Below are 22,798 nucleotides of genomic sequence, written 5' to 3' on the forward strand. Positions count from 1 at the left end.
TATACGACCCGTCACTTCGGCATAGATAAATACAAATAAAAATTGAATGTTTCGTTTTCAAAAGTTTCTTCAGTCTTTTTGCTTGGTGAAGCCGCTTGGCACGTGTTTCAGTTTCAATGGCGATACCGCGGTTCTATACTGGAGGTAGGAAGGCAAAATAAATTATTTGATCACAATGAGTGAAAAGTGTTTTCAGTTCTGAAGTAAGGAATCGAAATATCATGGCAGGAAAGTTGAGAGGTACGCATGCTTGCGCTGTGTATCCTGGATTTGAATTCCCACCCAGCTATAAACTGTTATCCCAGCGTTTCACAGGCAGGGTGATTAATCAATGTGTGTGTCGTCTTTTGGATGGATGATAAACTGGGCATCACATCTGCAGGAATCCTTCACCCTTCTTCCTCTCTTACCCCTCTCCCTCCCTCACCCCTCTTCCCCCCTCCCCTCTCTCACATCTCTGCCACTCTCACCCCTATCCCACCCCTCTCTCTCCCTCCCAAACCTACCCCCTCTCTCCCACCCCTCTCCCTCTTTCTGACCTCGACGTCTCCCTTTTTCTCCCACCCCCCCCCTGGTCCTCAACCTTTCCTCTCTGTTGAGGGGACTAGCATGTACGAATCAGATTTGGAGTGAGCTGACCGGTGGGGTGCAAGGGTCGCTGCACGTACGAGCATGCATGCATCCAGGCAGACCTTTTCCAGGAAGATAGCATGGGTTTTAAATGCTCAAGTCCCAGGTCTTAATGTGTGTGTGTGTGTGTGTGTGTGTGTGTGTGTGTGTGTGTGTGTGTGTGTGTGTGTGTGTGTGTGTCTGTGTCATTGATTGCTGTCTACATATGCGGGTTTCAGATGTGGAAGGGACTCCTCGAAGGGTGGGCTCAAAGTATCCCCCTTCATTTCAGTATGGGGTCATGATTCATGGACCAAGCTGTGAAGTTTTCTGTTCTCAAAGTTTTGTACCGAGGGATCTCTTCAGAATCGTCGCTGAGCCCCGGACAGCTTCCAACTGTAGTTAATTTGTAATAATATTCCCAAGGATGGTTTTTAATATCTCTGTGAGGTTCTTCATCATCATTCCCGAAGCTCCAACTATCACTGATTTCAATTTTGGCAACCTTCAGCTTCCAGGATCTTTTCACTTCATTCTTGAGTCTTGATATTTGGTCATTTTCTTGATTGCTGCATCGTTTCGTCCAAAATCACTGGGATTAACACCTCAATTAGCAATCCCTTTTTTACCCCTCAGCCCGAATTGGGCTGAAAAAGGGGTATTGTCGTTACAGGCATTGTCCGGGCGTCCGTCCGTCCATCCGTCTGTCAACTTTTGGTTTCCGTCAATTTCGAGTAGAACGCCTTGTCCGATTAAATCCATTTTTGCAGGGTATGTTGGGGTTGAGTAGAGGAAGGTTCCTTCCGAAAATGGACGCGCTGCGATTTTCAATGTGGCCTCCATGGCAGCCATCTTGAAATTGGTTTCCGTCGATTTCGAGGAGAACGCCTTGTCCGATTAAATCCATTTTTGCTGGGTGTGTTGGGGTTGAGTAGAGGAAGGTTCCTTTTGAAAATGGGTGTGCTGCGCTTTTCAATGTGACCTCCATGGCAGCCATCTTGAAATTGGTTTGCGTCAAGGGGCTGAGGGGTTATGCCCGCTTTGCGGTGCTATTTTCTCTTTTTTTTGTACCTAAATATGATATCTGGCCGCAATGCTTTGTTTTCGATGTTCATGCTCTATGGAATGATGAGGCCATACGTGAGCGGAACTTCAATGTTTTCAGTGTTTGCGTTTGGCTCATGTTCCCACAAATTCTCTGGAACTGGGATATCAAAGTTTTTTTTTCAAATATGCCAGTGGCTGACTTTACTTTTTAATTTTTTTTTGTGTGTTCGGTCATCAAGTACAACATATCATTCTCTTTGCTCACCCCACCTCCACCCTTCACCTTACCCCCCCCCCACTCCTTGCACCACTCTCTCTTGCAGTGTATAGCAACATTCGGTGAGGCGTCACTCTCCCACCCTCGCTCTTTTCCCCTTACTAGCTTCCTCTCCCCTCCCTACATTCTCTTCCCTCCCTCCGTCCTCTCCTCCCCCCTCCCTCCATCCTGTCCTCTCCTCTCTCCTCTCCCCTCCCTCCACCCTCTCCTCTCTCCTATCTCCTCCCTCCTCTCTCTCTCTCGCTCTCTCTCTCTCTCCACCCCCCTTTATAACACCATCAGCGAAGTGACGAGTTGTATTTGCTCGTAGTAAATAAATACTTCATCTCAGTTTGTGGTGACAGACTTCCTGTGCAACCTGTGCCAGAGATTAATCAAACAGGAATAAAGTTGAGCTTAACGGTGGTCTTGAGATCATCCTGTGGATAGCTATCCAACCGTAGTTTATCCTTCGAGTAGTTGACCAATAGATAAGTGAGAGACCGTTTTGAATGGACGAAGCCTCGGCAGTCTCGGGTGTCAACGCTTGAGAGCGAATGAAGCCTTGGGAGTCGGGCAAAGTTCCCACTTGCCAGATCTTCTAGTCGTGGGTGGATCAAGCTTGGATACACTGAAGAGGACGTCCCTGTGGAGAGTGCGGGTGCTGAGAATATTCGTTATGGTCAGACCGTTGAAAAAGTCTCTGTAAAAGCCATCAAAAATGGCGGCGCCTGTTAAGTACGACATGCTGCCGGCTGTTGTTTGGATTGATGTCTCGAAAATATGACGCTCCATTAATTATCCTGATAATGCGAAGAAGATCGGCAGGAAACTCAGTCAGGCTAAAAAAAAGGCACAGGCTAAAAGTTCAGAGTCATCAAGAGGATTTGTTCCAGTGCGAAATTTGCCACAGACAAAGAAGGAAGTAAATGATTGCGTGTGAAGCATGCGAACGATGGTCTTGTGTGGAGTGTCAAGACATGACCGTGGATATGTATCACGTGTTTGGCATCGAGTCAAACCATGCACATTGGTTCTGCCATGCCTGTGAAAAAGTGTCTATCCAAGCCACGAAAGCAGCAGTGAGAAGGGATGATGGGGATGTCAACTCTATAAGTGGCAAAGTATGTCAAGAGGTCAAAAAGGTGGTGACAGAGCAAGTTGGAAAGATGCATCAGGAATTTCAGGAAGCCATCAAGGGCATGACAGCAACTCGGGAGAAGAGAATTAGAAAAGGTTATGCTGATGCAGTGAGATTGACAGATGATCAACCAAGTAAACTTGCTTCAAAGATTGTCATTAGAGAACAGGTACAGTTACAGTCGCAGTTTCAAGCTCGAGATACCAGAACGCAGCTGGCTGTGGTCAGCATCCTGACTCTGGAGGAAGTTGTCGACCGTGAGAGATGTAAGAACAATATAGTGCTGTATAATGTTGCGGAGTCTAAAGCTTCAACAAACTAGTGTCAGACAACTGGAGGATCAAAACTCTGTGATGGAGATCATCGCAGATGGACTTGGAATAATGGGTGCGTCAGTCAACAAGGTATTGAGGCTCGGTGAGATAAACCAGAACAGAATGGTAAAGCCACTTGTGTTGTTGATTCAGCTGACTAATGGCAGAAAAAAAGAGAGACATTCTATACGCTGCAAAGAACCTTAAAGGAACAGAGAAATAGGCAGACATATGTGGCCCCAGACCTAACACATAGTCAGCAGAATGAGAGGAAAATGCTTTGGAATGAAATCCAAAGAAGGAAGAGAAATGGAGAAGAAAACCTGATTATATATCAAGGAAGAATCCAAGTGAAGAAGACACCTCATGGTCAGCAAGAATGTGACAGGAAAGGGAGAGGTGAACATGCCAGGAAACCTGAAACACTAGTGAGAACAGACAGTAACTCAGCAGCAAATGAGGAGGCAGTTGGTCCATGTCCACAAGCAACAGAAGGTAGTGATAATCCTCAAGCACCTTGCAGTGTTTCATGCACAAAAGCGTCAGGGAGTGGGTCGAGCGGTGAGGAACTGGAAAATGGTTGTCGTCCCCAAGCACCAGGGAAAAACTCCAGACCACAATGACTCGGTTTACATGAGTAGCAGTGGAAGGGTAAATATTCAGGACATTGGAAGGAAAGACAATTTGTGGGTGTTGTATACCAAATGTGGATTCGTTTCCGAATATATTGCATGAACTGAAACTACTTGTAGGAAAATATGATCCTGGCTGGATCATGTGAAATGGATCTATGGATGTGAAACTTGGACTCTGACCAGGGATCTGAGATGGAGATTTAATTCCTTTGATTCCATGTCTCTTCGGAGAATCCTTGGCTATCGCTTGTCGCACTTTGTGTCCAATGAGCGGTTGCTGAGAGAGACTCAAATGAGATTTGTTACCTTCATAGTCCGTGAGCATCAGCTGCGGCTGTATGGACATGTGGTTCATTATCCTGAGAAAAGTTATTATATTTTCCTGACATATTACATTGATTCTTATGTACGAGGTGTGTTCAAAAAGTATCCAACCTTAATTTATCGTGCGTAAACAAATGAAGCTTGGGAGGCGTGGTTTGGTGCACGTATGTGGGCGATCCTAATCTGTATGCGTGAATATTGTCCCGCCTGCAGAAGCTGTCAGTCGCCGACAGACCGCCGATGAGTGAGGAAGTGTAAGTGAGCGCCGTCGGATTTTCGTTTTTGACAAAATGACGGATCACTGTGGTCTCATCGCCAGTGATCACTGTGTTGAAGAAGTTGGGATCATCGTTCACAGTCTCCAGCATGTCCTGTGCGATCTCCAAACGGAGTTGCTTCTGCTCGATCGTTAGCAGCTTTGGAATGAACTTTGCTGAGATTCTCCTTCAGCCCAAATCCTCAGTCACAATGGAATGAACGGATCCAATGCTGACACCCGCCTCGTCTGCAAGTTCTCTGATCGTGATTCGACGATCCTGCATCAGCAGGGTCCTCACTTGGTCAATGACGATCTCATTTTGGGATATTGAGGGCCTACCAGAACGTGCTTCACTTTCCACTGATGTGCGACCATCTTTGAAGCGGTTGTACCACTCTTTTATCTGTGTGGTGCCCATTGCTTCGTTCCCGAAGGCCTGTTGAATCTTGCGGATCGTTTCCACTTGGGAATCGCCAAGCTTTACACAAAATTTGATGCAGTAGCGTTGTTCAAGTTTTTTCGTCATTTTGTCAAAAACGAAAATCCGACGGCGCTCACTTACACTTCCTCACTCATCGGCGGTCTGTCGGCGACTGACAGCTTCTGCAGGCGGGAAAATATTCACGCATACGGATTAGGATCGCCTACATACGTGCACCAAACTACGCCTCCCGAGCTTCATTTGTTTACGCACGAAAAATTAAGGTTGGATACTTTTTGAACACACCTCGTATAACTTTCATGTTCCATCCATTCCATCCATTGGGACCATACTCTGTGCAGAGTGTTGGTGCTGCCGAAGCAGTCTCCTTGACTATTGGGTACAATCCTGGACGGGTTGCCACTCCGGATCCGAGGATCCCAAGCCCACCACCCTAACCATTAAGCCAACACCAGGCATTTTACCCGATGGAGAAACCCTCCCAATAATGTTCAAGGCACTGATACGCCCACTGTTGGAGTATGTCAAAATTGCCTAGCACCCTGGATTCCTGATGGACATCAATGAAGTGGAGAAGGTCCAGAGACAAGCTACAAGGATGATTCCAACCCTCCATGAACTTTCCTATTCAGAGGGACTCTGGTGTTTGAATATGTTTTCGCTTTTCTTCTGCTACTACTATGGTGATATGATCCAAACATTTAAGGTGCTCCACGGAATCGACCGGATTAGACCGCAACATTTCTTCACTCCAGCTTAATATCCTTCAGCATGGGGCCACTCCCTTAAACTCTTTGTGCCGAGGTGTAATTTAGACATGTGGAAAAAATTCTTCAGTCAGAGAGTAGTAAAAGACTGGAACAGTCAGTCTTCCCCAGAACGTTGTAGATGCTCAGTCTGTTGAAGCTTTTAAACAGGGTCTGGACAAGGTTTGGTGGGGTGAGCGTTTCCAGTTGCACTGACCATCACCCAATCATAAGCACTCCATCCTGCACCAATGACCAAATTAACCAAGTACCATCCATAGTGCAGACTGGAAGATCTACAGGACTACCTTCACTTCTATAGACATGATGATCATAATGATGATCATGATGATGACATGCCTGATGTCTGTTTAGGATGGATTCAACAGCAGCATTGGTGGAAAGCACAGAACTGTAACAGCCTATCCCCTACACATGATTCTCACATCACATTTGCTTCACGTCATGAACAATAATAGTGCTGCCAAGATAGATTAGGGCTATGTGCACTTGCCCTTGAGCTGTCTAGCCTGGGTTGGAAACTTTACCCAATATAAACTGTCATCCTGTTTTTTGCACATGCAGTGTGATGCTTCACCGTGTGCGCCATCCATCAGAAGGATGTTGAGCCAGAGGACCCGTCTGCCAATGCCGGTCGTGGGTGGGCATTGTGGATTTCACTGCGTCTTTCACGAAGAGTAGGTGAGATGGGTACCATGAATAAATCACAATTTGCGGCCCAAACCTGCAGGGGGCACTGCATCAGCAGCACAGCTGCACTCCAGTTAATGATGCAAACGAGTCGTCCAATGATGAGAATGAGCAGCCCAAATTTTGCAGGCATCACGTAGCCGCTGGTTTGCACAGTTGCTGGGAGCGTGGTTGTGCCGCTGACGCAGTGCCTGCAGGTGAGAGAAGGAATTCGGAACTTGGCCTGGGTGCCGGCGATAACTCATTGTGGGTTCCGGTGAACGAAACAAACGAACAAACTTAAGTGAATATTTTTATTGAAATTTTGAGGAATTCTATCAAATCGTAAATTAATCCATAAAATTGTCGTTTCCTGAAAAAGCCTTTCTCTTTTCTCCAAATTTTAACCTACAGCACAAATAAGTTACATTTATAGACCAATCATTCTGCCATCTTTTTCTTTGGTTTCATTTGAAAACCAATTCTTTATCTCATAAATAATTAAACTCCTGGCATTTCGAACATAAATCTGCCATTCTTCCTCTTGCACATCCGAGTGCAAAGCCACAGAATGTCCTGGATGACATTGCATGATTTATGATTTTTGTCACTGTGGATAGAATTTCGTAATTCTTAGAGTTAGGAACTGCCACGCCATGGTGAAAAATTGCTCCAACACTACTGAACTAGTGGCAAGAAAGGCATGATCAACATAGCACCAAACAGGGTTTTGTCACGACAAGAACGTGTGCATTCTCTCCTTCACTTGAGTTCGATTTTTAGGAATGTCTGGTTTTCACGAGTTTGAATCTCAGCAATGTCTGGTTTTAATGAGTTGGATTCTCACTTCTAATTTTCTCCTCGGTTTTTTTCATTAGTTTTCACGAGTTCGATTGCTACTTTTCTCTGGTTTTCACGAGTTCAATTCTCAGGAATGTATGGTTTTCACGAGTTTGAATCTCACATCCAGTTTTCATGAGTTTGATTCGCAGCAATGTCTGGTTTCATGATTTAGATTCTCAGATCTGGTTTGCATGAGTTTGATTCTCAGATCGAGTTGCTTTTGAGTTTGATTCTCAGCAAAGTCTGGTATACATGAGTGTGATTCTCAGATCTAGTTTACATGAGTTTGATTCTCAGATGTGGTTTACATGAGTTTGATTCTCAGATGTGGTTTACTTGAGTTTGATTCTCAGATATAGTTTATTTGAGTTTGATTCTCAGCGAAGTCTGGTTAACATGAGTGTGATTCTCAGATCTGGTTTGCATGACTTTGACTCTCAGCAATGTATGGTTTACATGAGTTTGATTCTCAGCAATGTATGGTTTATATGAGTTTGATTCTCAGATCTAGTTTACATGAATTTGATTCTCAGATCTGGTTTATTTGAGTTTTATTCTCAGCAAAGTCTGGTGTACATGAGTGTGATTCTCAGATCTGGTTTACATGAGTTTGATTCTCAGCAATGTATGGTTTACATGAGTTTGATTCTCAGCAATGTCTGGTTTATATGAGTTTGATTCTCAGATCTGGTTTGCATGAGTTTTATTCTCAAATATGGTTTACATGAGTGTGATTGTCAGATCTAGTTTATTTGAGTTTGATTCTCAGCAATGTATGGTTTATACGAGTTTGATTATCAGATCTGGTTTACATGAGTTTGATTCTCAGATCTAGTTTATTTGAGTTTGATTCTCAGCAAAGTCTGCTTAACATGAGTGTGATTCTCAGATCTGGTTTACACGAGTTCAATTCGAAGCAATGTCTGGTTTACTTGTTTGATTCTCAGCAATGTATGGTTTATATGAGTTTGATTCTCAGATCTGGTTTGCATGAGTTTGATTCTCAGCAAAGTCTGGTTTACATGAGTGTGATTCTCATATCTGGTTTACATGAGTTTGATTCTCAGCAATGTATGGTTTACATGAGTTTGATTCTCAGCAATGTATGGTTTACATGAGTTTGATTCTCAGCAATGTATGATTTACATGAGTTTGATTCTCAGCAATGTATGGTTTATATGAGTTTGATTCTCAGATCTGGTTTACATGAGAGTGATTCTCAGCAATGTATGGTTTACATGAGTTTGATTCTCAGCAATGTATGGTTTATATGAGTTTGATTCTCAGATCTGGTTTACATGAGAGTGATTCTCAGCAATGTATGGTTTACATGAGTTTGATTCTCAGATCTGGTTTACATGAGAGTGATTCTCAGCAATGTATGGTTTACATGAGTTTGATTCTCAGCAATGTATGGTTTATATGAGTTTGATTCTCGAATCTGGTTTACATGAGTGTGATTCTCAGATCTGGTTTACATGAGTGCGATTCTCAGATCTGGTTTACACGAGTTTGATTCTCAGATCTAGTTTATCTGAGTTTGATTCTCAAAAGTCTGGTTTACATGAGTTTGATTCTCAGATCTGGTTTATCCGAGTTTGATTCTCAGCAAAGTCTGGTTTACATGAGTTTGATTTTCAGATCTAGTTTATCTGAGTTTGATTCTCAGCAAAGTCTGGTTTACATGAGTGTGATTCTCAGATCTGGTTTACACGAGTTTGATTCTCAGATCTGGTTTACACGAGTGTGATTCTCAGATCTGGTTTACATGAGTTTGAGTCTCAGATCTGGTTTACATGAGTTTGATTCTCAGATCTGGTTTACATGAGTTTCTCAGATCTGGTTTACACGAGTTTGATTCTCGGATCTAGTTTACCTGAGTTTGATTCTCAGCAAAGTCTGGTTTACATGAGTGTGATTCTCAGATCTGGTTTACACGAGTTCGATTCTCAGATCTAGTTTATCTGAGTTTGATTCTCAAAAGTCTGGTATACATGAGTTTGATTCTCAGATCTGCTTTACATGGGTTTGATTCTCAGATCTGGTTTATCTGAGTTTGATTCTCAGCAAATTCTGGTTTACATGAGTGTGATTCTCAGATCTGGTTTACACGAGTTCGCTTCTCAGCAATGTCTGGTTTTCATGAGTTCGATTCTCAGATCTCGTTTACTGGAGTTTGATTCTAGTTTATTCGAGGAAACTAGAATCAAACTAGTTTTTTGATCTCGTTTATTTGAGTTTGATTCTAAACAAAGTTTGGTTTACATGAGTGTGATTCTCAGATTTGGTTTGATTCTCAGACGAGTTTGATTCTCAGTAATGTCTGGTTTTCATGAATTTGAGTCTCAGATATAGTTTACTGGAGTTTGATTCTGGTTTATTTGAGTAAACTAGAATCAAACTAGTTTTTTGATCTAGTTTATTTGAGTTTGATTCTAAACAAAGTCTGGTTTACATGAGTGTGATTCTCAGATTTGGTTTGTTTCTCAGACGAGTTTGATTCTCAGTAATGTCTGGTTTTCTTGAGTTTGATTCTAGTTTATTTGAGTAAACTGGAATCAAGCTAGTTTTTTGATCGAGTTTATTTGAGTTTGATTCCAAACAAAGTCTGGTTTACATGAGTGTGATTCTCAGATTTGGTTTGATTCTCAGACGAGTTTGATTCTCAGTAATGTCTGGTTTTCATGAGCTCGATTTTCAGCAAAGTCTGGTTTACATAAGTGTGATTCTCAGATTTGGTTTGTTTCTCAGACGAGTTTGATTCTCAGTAATGTCTGGTTTTCATGAGCTCGATTTTCAGCAAAGTCTGGTTTACATGAGTGTGATTCTCAGATTTGGTTTGTTTCTCAGACGAGTTTGATTCTCAGTAATGTCTGGTTTTCTTGAGTTTGATTCTAGTTTATTTGAGTAAACTGGAATCAAACTAGTTTTTTGATCGAGTTTATTTGAGTTTGATTCCAAACAAAGTCTGGTTTACATGAGTGTGATTCTCAGATTTGGTTTGATTCTCAGACGAGTTTGATTCTCAGTAATGTCTGGTTTTCATGAGCTCGATTTTCAGCAAAGTCTGGTTTACAAAAGTTTGATTCTCAGATATGGTTTACATGATTTTGATTCTCAGCAAACTCTGGTTTACATGAGTTTGATTCTGAGATCCGGTTTATACGAATTACATTTTTATCAAAGATTGATTTGAATGAGTTCTCATCGAAGTAAAATCTGATTTGAATCTACTGTCGTGGTACAATGCTCACAGGATATGCTAGGCCGTGTAACTCAAACATTGGGCTAATTTAGCTGGCTGTCTCATGATTCATGTACAATCATGTAAACGGGATAGCATCTGATGATATATTTGAGATGTGAATATGGTGCATGCTTTTGGACCAACAACCTGTTCCTTCTGACCTGAATAAATCGTAGAGCCTGCATTTGTGTGAACTTTAAGCTGTCCAGCCTGCATTTGAATCCAGCCACAGCCATAAACTATCATCCGTCTCATTTACCCCGTGTACCCCACCTCATCCCTCTCCCTTCCACAGATCTGCTAACGTCTCTGTTCCTCACTGTTCTGTGCTTCCTTCTCCCACCCCTCTTGTCCCCTGCTTCCTTTGTTATACGTTCTGTGTGTTAGCTCTTACACGAGCCTCGACATTGTACACAAAAAAAAAATCACAGTGTTTCACAGGCACGGTGATTCATCAATGTGTGTGCCGTCCCTCGGATGGGTCCCATTTTCTGGCATTCATTGGTGTCCTTCGTGAAGAGTAGGCAAGCTATCACCGGCACCTTGGCCAAATTTCTGTCCTAATCAGTAGCACAGCCACACCCCCAGCCAATGATGCTACCCCACAGCCTTGTGCTGCATCGAAACAAATAGTCCAACATCTAGAAAAGTATAAAAATAAAATATGGTATATTGTGTTGTTACGGATCCTGAGCACAGAGAACTCCATGTGCCGATGTGTTGCCAAGCAACTACAAATGCCGGTTGGTACTGCCAATCCTGGCAGGGTTTCACAACTTTGTGTGGATACCTTACCTGTGGACGGCCGCACCAGGGGGGGTCTCATGCCCTCAACACACACCCGGATTACTACTGAGTGATACAGCGAGTGTGCGCTGGCTAACAGCAAATTAGTGGGGTAAAACTTCCCAGCTAACACTATGTGCGGACTATGCTAGATCAATGGGGAAAAGACCTGATGAACTGGGTATATTTATAACACAAGTAAGTTTATTACAAGTGGGTGAGGCAAAGGACATGCAAATATTTACACAACAAGACAGTGCAGAATTAACCCATTATTAAGAACTTTCACACTCTTATTTACACTAACATGACAGGCACCATCAGACACATACCTGAGGAAATCTGAAAGCGAAAGAGAGAGAAAGGACGAGGTGTTTGCAACTTCTTATTTACCAGGTGCGGTCGACAGACCAACACAACCCAGCCGCTGAGGTGGAGGAAGGGGGATGGGAGAAAAACTGAGTGTCTATTGTGCATGGTCAGAGTAGGTGTGACGAGGTGTGCGGTACCGTGTGGTGAGGTGCAGTGATGCATGAAGAGGAAAATGTTAAGGTGTTGGGTCAGGTTTGGGGGGGAGGGGAAGGGGGTTGGGAATGAAACAAAGAATGTGTAAGAAGGCAGTCCTAATCGTGAGTGTAAGAGGTCTATTTGTTAAATTACTAAAAGGTTAAACTAAAAGGGTAAACTGCATGCTATGTGGCGCCTGGCTCCCTGATCCATCCCATTCTGTTTGTCCCACTCATTCTGTTGCTCTCCGTGACCCCAAAGACAAAAGAGAAGGCAGACCAGACAAGAGGGAGCAAATCGGAGAACAGGGCTCTCTTTTATAATCCCCCAGTAGAGGCGGAGTTTGGGAGGCAGAACAGGCAGCCTATGGGCGTTTTTTCCATGCCTCCATTGGTGCACAGATGCTTATCATGGCTTTGGCCCCGCCCAGGCAAGGATTTGGCACTGGAAATGACCTCAGTCGCTCTGTACCTGGCTACACAATGGAGCTCCGAGAATAACATGGGGGTAAGGTACCTGGTTGCGCTCTCCAGCCACGAACATGCGCTGGGCGCCCAATGAGGGCCGTAATTGAGCGGAACGCTTGGGCTATCCACACGACTTTGAATGGCATCCGGTGCACTCTTGCGCTCCAAGCGAGACACCAGAACATGCAGACCCGAGCATCAGAACATCCAGACCCAAGCATCTATAATGGTATGGGCCGCTCCCTTGTTCTGTTGGTCCCAAGAGGTGGTGTTGGCATCAGTGGTGATGTTGATTGAGCGATGGCAGTGGTGGTGTCGCATAGCGGTTGGTTATTGCATGGTGGTTTGTTGTGGTTGAGGCATCATAGTTGTGACAGTTTGACAGTTAATGGCGACAGTAAGCGAGCTTAGGTTGTGGTTTCATGGTATGGGGATTTTTAGGAAGGCATTGTGGTGGTCGTATGAAGGTTGTGGTGCTGTTTCGAGTCTGGAGAAGATTGAAGTGGGGTGTCAGTTGGGTAGTGAGTGAGGTTTGAATCTGAAATGGTGTGTGCATGCAAATGAGCTGTCTGTTGCTCTGCGTGTATGTTTTGTGATAGAGGGGTTGTGTGTGCCAAGTAAAAGATGGGAATAAAGACCTGCCTAAAAGCCCTCACACTAAATTCTGTCCCATAAACCCACTCGGAAAAAGGGAAGGGCTATCTAAAAATAATACTAATAAAACAACTGTCTCGGGACTGCTCTATGTCGTGTGCCATTGCCTCAGGGGAGTGCCAGCTTCGCAGAAGAGCAACAGTGTTAACCATTCCTTTCACGTCGTCAAATGCATAGGCCAGCCGAGACAGGTTAATTGCCTTGGGGGCACAGTCCTGGAGGGCTCACTACTACGACTCAGGATAGTTGAATGGCTCATTTTTCCGAGATCTGTTTTGCTCACTTTGCCGACCTCTGAAGGATGACAGGCAAAGTCAACCAACATGGTGTGAATTTTGCCACAACAGGATCTTGAACTCGGGACCTTAAGATGTTAAGTCAGTTATTGTATACGGAGAAAAAAATTACGTAAATATTGCATTAAATGGAATATGCTGGTAAATAAAATTTTAGCTATGTCTTTGACCAGTTAGTTATACTGTTATGGATTTGGAAACCTTGTGCACACAAACAGCCAGAGTCCCTAAGCTTAGTTATTTCAATAAGTATGTGTTTACAGTTAGAATCCCCACTTTATCTTGTGGGAATTTCATGTGTGCTACAAATTATTGCATAGTCGGGTTTATTACATCTTTTACAACGACAACAACTACGACTACATCCACTACAACAACGGACCATCACCTCGCTCCACCGGTCGCCATTGCCCACTTGTTTTTGGCTGAGGGCGTGGGTGGAGCCTCCGTCGCTTCGGGTCGAGGCTCCGCTCCAAGGAAGGGCATGGACTGTTTCCTCCAGCCAATGAGCGAAGGGCAAGCATGACACGCATGCCCCAGCCAATCGGGAGGTGACCACGAGTCACCCGACAGCCCCTCATCCAATCAGGGTTAGAGTGGGATGAGAAGAGACCCCTCCCACCAAAAAGAGGAGTAGAACGCTTGTAAGGGGCAGTTTTCGGCAGACCGGGTGATCGTGAGGACGCCAGAGTGGCTGTGGGAGATGAGAGAATGGCAGACAGGAGGATCGTGGCGATTCTGAGCAGTCTGTCGTCATGGCAGACGGTCGTGTGTGGTGGTTGAAGCGGTCTGAGACAGTGGTGGTCGTGGTTGAGCAGTCTCGTTTGTGGGCCGTGGACTTCGGGTCGTGGGTTCGAGTCCCGCCAGTGGTTCGGGTTGGTGTGACCGCACGAGGCGGAATAGGTACCCGACTCGACCCCTGCCCTCAGCTCACCTTCCCTCCGAGCTGAAAGGCTGAAAATAGACCCACGAGGTCCAGTGTGTGTGTGTGTGTGTGTGTGTGTGTGTGTGTGTGTGTGTGTGTGTGTGTGTGTGTGTGTGTGTGTGTGTGTGTGTGTGTGTGTGTGGGGCGCCATCCTGTAAGTCGAATTGTTAAGTGCTTTTTCTTTGCTCATTGTACATTCCTGCCTTTTATTCAGATAACTCTGCTCTGTGTGCTCCCCTCCCCGATTATTATTGTAAAATATATCCCCTGTTAAATGTTCACGTTCGTTGTCCGTGTTTTCCTTCATTGACCCAGCATGGTTCGGACTTGAGAAATAGTGAGGCCGTTCGTGCCGTAGGTTGTTCATTTGGGACCGGCGCGGCTCTGGTAACTCTGCTCGATTACGCCGGATCCAAGTCGGTACCAGCGACTCAGTCCGGACAGTCGGCTGAGGGTGTGGTTTTCCCCAGTAGTTGGACGACGTGGGTACTTAGGTATATTGAAATTAGGCAATTAACCCTACCCCACGCCGTTGAAGTATTGGCGACCACAGTCCGCAAAGGGACCCATGACCTTCGGAGTTGTCCGAGAGTCACGACCTAAATTCCGGGTGTTCGGTGGGAGACGACTCCACTGCTCCACTTAGTGGTGGTTTATCGCCATCGAACCCTGGCCCACAAAAATACCAGAGTAAGGACTTTCTGATAACCAATCATATCTTATTAACCAACTTTATGTGAGCTACCTCTTTGACAGGCAACTTTAAGCTTCCTCATTCAAGGAAACTCAGACAATTAAAGGATGCTGGACCCTTGACATCCATATGCAAAGAACACAAAACCTTTACTTGAGCAAATTCGTTATCCAAATCCTAAAACAACTGGTATAATACTTTCATTTACAAAAGCCACTGCTTTTTTTTTGTCTACAGGATCTAAGGCTCATGGAGGAGCTGCAACACAAAACGCACGCACACACACACACACACACACACACACACACACACACACACACACACACACACACACACACACACACACACACACACACACACACACACACACACACACACACACACACACACACACACACACAGACGATAGACAAGTACCTGTTATATCACCGGACTTGATTTCAGACAAACATTACCACTGAGCCTGGGGGAAGTGACGTCATTTCACAGAGTACTCTGGGTACCACCGACACCATCTTTGAACGATTCATCATTTATTTTATCAGTTTACATCTATCTTTGTTGTTTTATCAAACCTGACAGGTGCTGGTATTTACTTACAGGTGTTGTTTGTTGTTTGGCGGTCTGCGCGAGGGAAGGTCATGTGTTGCTGAAGCAGTCTCGTGGCAAGGGTTACACTGGATGGAACAATGGATGGAATCAACAGAACATTGATCGAGGTATGCAAACCGACATAAGCCTTTGCAAGTAAAACTAGTTTTTCATTTTGCACTACGTGGTTTGTCATTGTCTTCCGAGCCAACGATCACAATGACGGACGAAGAAAGGTCTTCCTAGCCAAAGGAATGTAGAATCTAATAAAGGTATCAGTGTATTCCCCAACTCCATAGCGAAATTCACTGTGAGATCTTCAATGCTCACTAGCAACCATTGCTAGCTGACGAATCCCCAGATGAATATCCCTTCTGACACACTATTCATTGATGGAACGACTTGCCCATGAAACATTAAGGTGACATATGATAATCGGGCCAATAATTAAATTCAGATTAGACAGCTGAAGGGTGAGAGTGCTACGTCTGAACCTTCCACCGGCCGTTATTTGTAGGAATACATGATTGATTTTAAAACGAAAGAATTGGTGACAGTAGAGATAAATAACTAAAAACTGTAATGTCATGTTTTATGAAAATGCAATATTATTTGGCATTGCAAAATATTGCCCTGACATTTCATCATTACTTGCCTGGTTATTATCAGGAAATAATAATGCCTTGGGAATGTTTCCTTGCACTGATGCTAAAAAGAGATTCAACGCATGCATGATGACCAAACTAAATATAAAAGTTTTGAGCGGGTGGTTCAAGCTTGCGTGTATAATAACATGTAAAACTACAGAGTTCAATGAACACCTTACCCCGCACAGTCTTGAGAGAAAAAAGGACATGGGAAGGGTCTTATCAACTCTTCCTTTGCGTTTCTGAGCACGATGTATATTACTAATATTAGCTTTGTTCGTGAACTTTGAATAACAAGCGTGATGGTAACCATACAAAGCTGATGGATGAAATGGACAAGTCCAGAGCTGAACCTGCTGCCAACTTTTCTTGGACAAACTGAGGCTTTTGAAATGCTCTTTCGTTGAAATGGCATTCAATTTTGCCAAATTACTGCTAAACTGAGAGGTTTTGGAAGTGCAAAAAGGCGATTTGTGTTCTTCGTGTTCAAAATATTGAATTAAATTGAAATAAAAAGCAGTTTTAAAGGCTGTAGAAAAAGAAGAGAAAAAAAAACATTGAATGGGCAGGTTTCCACAGTTGATGTATTTGGGAAACACCATCTTTTACACCTCTTTATAAAACAGGTTGTAATCGTTATTCACACCTGTTATTTGTGTCCTTTGTGAAGTCTCTAAAAACAGTGTTTCCTGTTTGGAATGATTTTCCAAAAAATTTCACTGCCAGATTGACAGACAGACGACAGACTGAAGCAATTGCTTTACCCCACTGCACATATTAGACACGGTGCATGCAATGTTTCCAAATCCTTAGCCAAAGCACTGCTAAATTGCAGATTTATGGAAGTGTAAACAAGCTGATTCATGTTCGACATGTTCGAAATATGAAAGTCAATTGAAGTTCCTCAATCATAGACTGAAAGGCACACAATAGGAGTGAACCAATTGCTTAACCCCAGGTTTGCTCGATGCGTGTGGGGTAATATAATTGATCAATGTTGAAATTTTGTACAATGATATTGTCATGTCAGAGGCTCGTAAACACAATATGCCACAGCACAGGGATCTTTGATCCTGTGAATAGCCGAAACGTCGTAGGCTAAACTGCATTCAAGTAAGAATTCATCTACAATGCATTCTAGACTTACTATTCCCCAAGATCGTTCCAAGTGAAACCAAATTTGGGCAGTGGAAATGCGCGTGAGGCGAAAGATGAGAACACGTCTCTTACCTTTATAACCGTCTCTCAAGGAACAAATGGGCAGATGAAGGCTTGTATATACACAAACTGCTTGAGGTCCCATGATGACGAGCCAGAGCAACTCTGACTGCAAAAACAAGAAGCAGTGAAGACGAAGAAGGCAACGCAAGGTGGTGCAGATTCAAGCTCATAAGCACGATGCTCCACAGATGTGAATGCCGGTGCGTCCATTCTCCTGCATGGTGCCGATCCCCCTCCTCTTGGTGTCTTCCGCACCAGTTTGACCCTCCCGGACTTTGGGTCCGCCTCTCCAAGTGGTGGGTCCCGTCATTGGCTGCCAACAAGTGCATGTGACACCTTGCTCTTGCCATCCCGCCCCGCTAGGCGTGCCCATAAAAAGTATTCTACCCCTTCCAGGCTTCCACATTGCATCTCGCCAGCATGGTTTACGAGCATGTGCCGACAGTTCATAATGGTCCAAACAAAGCACTTTCTTCGTACCGTTGTTTTACAAGCCCTCCACATGGCCTCACATATCATACACGAGGTTTTACACTGCACAACCTTACCCTGACTATCTTAAAAGTTAACACTCACTGCCTCCATGGTGCAACTATTACATACGGTACAACTTAACCGAACAGGTCCCTGTTGCATGGCAATATAACCTACTCGAAACACATGGTCCATGGTACACTTATCACAATCTAGCTGTAATTCCGCCCACCCCCTTCCACATAACAATATAGTCTTCCCTGAGCCTGAGCAAGTTATAAAAGAAGTGACTCATTGAGCATTTTACGTAAAACCTAAGATGGTGGCCGTATAGTCACATGTGCTGTGCAACAGAGGTGTATCATCAATTTCCTTGTGAAGGAAAACCTAAATTGTTTTTAAATGGAGCAGTCGATTCAAAAATGGCTGTGAATTGGTGAACGATTTTGAGCATTGTCGCTTGCAACCAACTGCTGTCTTCACGAAACCTGTTGAACAGCTAATTTTCGAGAATGATGAGATTACTGGACATGAAATGGCAGAAGAATCAGTGTTTGAAGTTTGAAAACAATCATTCATTCTGAAATTCAATGTGGTTAGTGTAAGGTTGGTAACATAAAGGACCTATCATTTGATCAAAGGCAACTCGTGCAGCCATTGAATCGGAGCTTTTGAAACACAACTAGGGGGAGGGAGATGTTTTTTTCTTTAAGAAAATTGTGGAACAAGGTGACATGAAGGTCCATTATTCCATGCGAGAATCGAAGCAAGTCAACTTTCTTGGTCTCCACGTCCAAAAACATTCAGGATTCAGCCATCAGCCTAAAACTTTGTGGCAATCATGTTTTAGGACTGTAATGGTTTAATTCATTTGAAATTTTATGAAAGTGGAAAACTCTTGATGTACTGTACTGTAGTTACTTGTTACACAATTAAATGGCACAATCAATGTGAAGACGACGGTCAGGTGTGCTGTCTCAGGGCATGACTTCACTGCGTAATAATGCTCGCCATCGCACATCAAACGTGACCAGTACTAACTTTAGTGGAGATGTGTTGGGAAGTTCTAAATCATTCTCCGTACAGTCCAGACTTGTGACTTTGTGATTTTCATCTCTTTGGACAATTCAAAAAACATCTTGGTGGCATTAACTTTACAATTAATGAAGACATCAGATTAGGTTTCCTGACCTGACTTGGTACCCATACTAAAGGTTTCTCCACAAATGGTATCAAGGCACAATTGCATCAATCTTACAAGTATGTACACTTGTATCAAAGGAATAACTTTATATGTAGGTGAAGTTTCATCAACCTCCCTTTACTTTTTTGATTTTCTTTGGATACAAAGTCCAAATCAACCTTAAACTATCTTTGCATTATTGCTGAAATTACGAGGCCATACATATATTGCATACTCTCAAATGAGAGAGGGTGGCATAACTTGATATCAACAAATTTGAGAAAATTAAGTAAAGGAGGTGAAGACGAGAAGAGAGAGTAAATCAACAATGTGGAATAAAATGAGGGGATGTATATGGCATATAGGAGGAGAATATATATGACAAAGAGCACGTGGAAAGAGAGAGTAGGTGAAAATTTAATCATTATTGAACATGCAATATGAAGAAACCCTGAAGATGTCGATGTAGCTCGAACAACTGTCTTGACTCTCCTGGTGTCAGGATCCCTGAGCAGTAAATGTGCTCGTCTCTGAGCTGTCTGTTACTGGATTGGATTGCTGGTGGAACCGAATCCTAGTACAACCGCTATCTTGTGTAATGCCGGCAGAGCACCCTTTAGTGGAGTGCTTGTGAGGGAACATTTAGCCGGCTGTCACATATGCAAATGGCAGGATCCGAGAATATCTTTCGTGTGCACCACTGAGAAAATTTTAACCCTTTGAACCCTGAGTTCCTTGGACTTTTGGCTCGCCCACCCTGGGTTCCCTGGAGAAAAATCCGGTCGCTCGGGTTTAAGGAGGTTTGAATAGCGGCTGGTAAAACGACCGCTTGTGTTCAAAGGGTAAACGCTCAAAATGTAATGTTTTGTCGACTTTTTTTTGTAAATAGCATTTTAAAAAAGGCTCAACTTAATGATTTGTGCCTTGACATGTAGTTCCTTTTCTTCTTCTACTTAAACCTGTTCTTTCACTCCCTATACTCTCACTCCCTATACCTCCCTCACCAATCTTTCTTCCAATTATGATTAATTCAACATCCCATCTTTTCTACTTGAGGATTTAGTTCGACATGTAGTTAGTTAAAAGAGACCTGGCCATTTTGAAACGGGTTTGAGGAAGACGTCTCCTTTCCTACCCTTTTCTTTTCCTTCATGCTTACAGATGAATAAGACCACCCCCTCCTCCAACCACTCCTCCCCTTCCATTTCCCCCTTTACAGATCATGGGTGTGGGTATCCTGCTAATGATGGCAGAGAGATAAGAAGGAAACAACTCCAAAAATACAACACAAAAATTGATCACGATGACATACTCTGAAGATAGCAAGCACTGTAACCTGCTGGGCTCTTCACTTTCAGGCAATTGGTATATCCTGTTCTGGTTCCCAATGTTCTTCCACCCATACAAAAACTAAATTGGTCCTCCCTTATTTTGATGCAAGCAGCTCAGATTGTGCCACTGAAAGATAACATTCCTGGTTTGACTTTTCATACACACTGGCTTTCTGAACCTGTAATAATATTTCAGCAAACTAGAACAGTTACATAAAGTTCCATATTAACCAAGCAACCTTTACACATCAAGCTGAACTCACCAATGATTCTTAGTAACAGTTAACGTACCTACACAGGTCATAATGGCTGCCCTTTCATAGCTGAAGATGACCGTTCAAATGTGATGTGTGTTTACAAGGAGGAGTAAATTTGTTTGTAGTGTAGGGGTTTCTCTGCCTGCACACAAACTACACTCTGAGATAGCAAGCAGTGAAGCCTGGTGTCGAGGAATATCCGAGCTGATCATGTGGTCCATTTGTTATCCGCAGTAAAGGGTGGGTAACTAGCTTTCCGTTTGTGAATAAACAAATTAATTTTTATTCCAAGTAAATGGATTATTACCTTTCCAACGGTACCATTTGTATTGTCGGATGACTGCAGAAACTCTTTAGAATAAAGCATTATGGACGGAGAAACTTTACAGGCTCCGTGTGTGTGTGTGTGTGTGTGTGTGTGTGTGTGTGTGTGTGTGTGTGTGTGTGTGTGTGTGTGTGTGTGTGTGTGTGTGTGTGTGTGTGTGTGATGCTTTCCATCCACCCTTTATGCCATCATCATAACCTCATTCTTTTTTCCATACCCACCCCTGTTCTCTTTGACTACTCGTCCCTCCTCCCTACCCTTTTCCTTTCTGCCACTCATGTGTGATGCCTGTCTTCCTGTTCTCCTTTGATCCTCGACTATTCTGTAAACCTGCTACCCTCTGTTGTTTAGCTCCTCCATTAGCCAAAAATTAACAAGAGTAATTAAATTAAGCTAGGAAACAAGCCATCTTAAGATCCATCTGAGGGACAACACACATCAATGCAACACCCTCTCCTGCAAAGCACCGATCTGACAGCTAAATAGTTAGGCAGAAAATCAAGCCCAGGTGAGACAGCTCAAAGGTAAGCGCGTTACCTCTGTCCCATCCTGTTGGACTCACAGATTCTGCAAGGATGGCATCACTCTGACCTTTAACCCACGATACGATATGAAACGATGACGATACGAGTCTGAGCAGCCTATAACGTCACCCAGTGAACTGGCATCAACTATTGAGACAATTCGATAACTGGCAATAATCTCTGGAGTTCCACGTGTGTTATTTATTATTGAGGTACAATTGTTGAGTAAGACGACACGTATAATCATGATTTTTCAGGTAAAGGAATGAAGGCTCGACACCTCTTATTCCTTCCTTTCACCTCTGATACATGAAATAGAAAAGACAAACAAACAATGGTGTTTATCTACACATCTCGTGTATAAGGAGCGAGGACGTAAGAACAAGAGCAGAGAGAGTTTGGAATGGGGAGGACAGGGGGTGGAGGTGGAGGTGGGGTGGGGTGGGGTGGGGTGGAGGTGGGGTGGGGTGGGGTGGGGTGGAGGTGGGTTGGTGGTGGTGGTGAAGGTAGATGGGGAGGGTTTGAGGTGGGGTGGGGTGGGGTGGGGTGGGGTCGGGTGCTGAGAAAGGAAGGAAAGGCAAAAGGAGTAGAAAAAAAGGAAAATGGAAATGTGTCCACAATAATTTCCATTTTATGTCCGATCGAGACATCTATGTCGTGTTGATAGTACTTAGGTTTTTGATATGTGTGATATAATGTGGGATCTGAAATTATAAATCAATCCTTGGATTTGTTATTATGTGCTACAGATTAAATGAATATATATTTGTGTGTTGAACCTTGAAGTTGTGGTGATATATAATGTCGTCAATCGAAGCCAGCCACAGTTTCACATTTTTCTTGTTCAGAAAGGTATGCAGATATTTACCAGATTTAATCTATTTTAAATAAATTAATACTTTTAAATAATTGTGTTAAATGCTCAGTGTAGCTTACTTTGTAGAAAGTTTTTTTGGGGGGGGAGGGGGGGAGGCTACAGTACATACACTATGTCCAAAGTCTGATGCACGGTGCTACATATACCCATGACAGCAGCTAAATTGTCCACCAGGCAGTCATGACACTCAATGATTTATTGCTTAGACTTTTGGCCATTCAACCGTTGCATGACAAAATGGTGTGTGACTCAGATCTCACACAATCTGGACTCAGGTTTAGATATCTCACAAAAGCCAAGGAGGAAAGCAAAATTTCTAATTATTCATATATTTTATATCCATGAGCTCGAGTTTATGTCTGGGTAGCAGTTGTTTCCTGCTAACGATGGCTTATGTGAGACTGTAGAATTGTGCACATCACTATGGACAAATTCATGCTGCCAGGTTGTTTGCTCGTCGCATGTGAATGGGCGTCCGGCCACGAA

General features: G+C 43.4%; 1 long non-coding RNA gene across 6 annotated transcripts in view; it reads left to right on the forward strand.

Moving 5' to 3' along the window:
• The window catches only part of LOC147029683 (uncharacterized), a 265,289-nt gene that overhangs the window by 157,643 nt on the left and 84,848 nt on the right, over nucleotides 1-22,798 (forward strand). For all 6 annotated transcript variants that reach the window (XR_015056028.1, XR_015056021.1, XR_015056020.1 and 3 more), the window contains exon 8: nucleotides 15,485-15,601. This is a non-coding gene — a long non-coding RNA (uncharacterized LOC147029683). The remainder of the gene's footprint in view (nucleotides 1-15,484; nucleotides 15,602-22,798) is intronic.

Source organism: Eptatretus burgeri, chromosome 3 (genome assembly GCF_056783735.1).
Source record: "Eptatretus burgeri isolate ZD-2024b chromosome 3, Ebu_testis_v1, whole genome shotgun sequence".
Classification (NCBI taxonomy): Eukaryota; Metazoa; Chordata; class Myxini; order Myxiniformes; family Myxinidae; genus Eptatretus; species Eptatretus burgeri.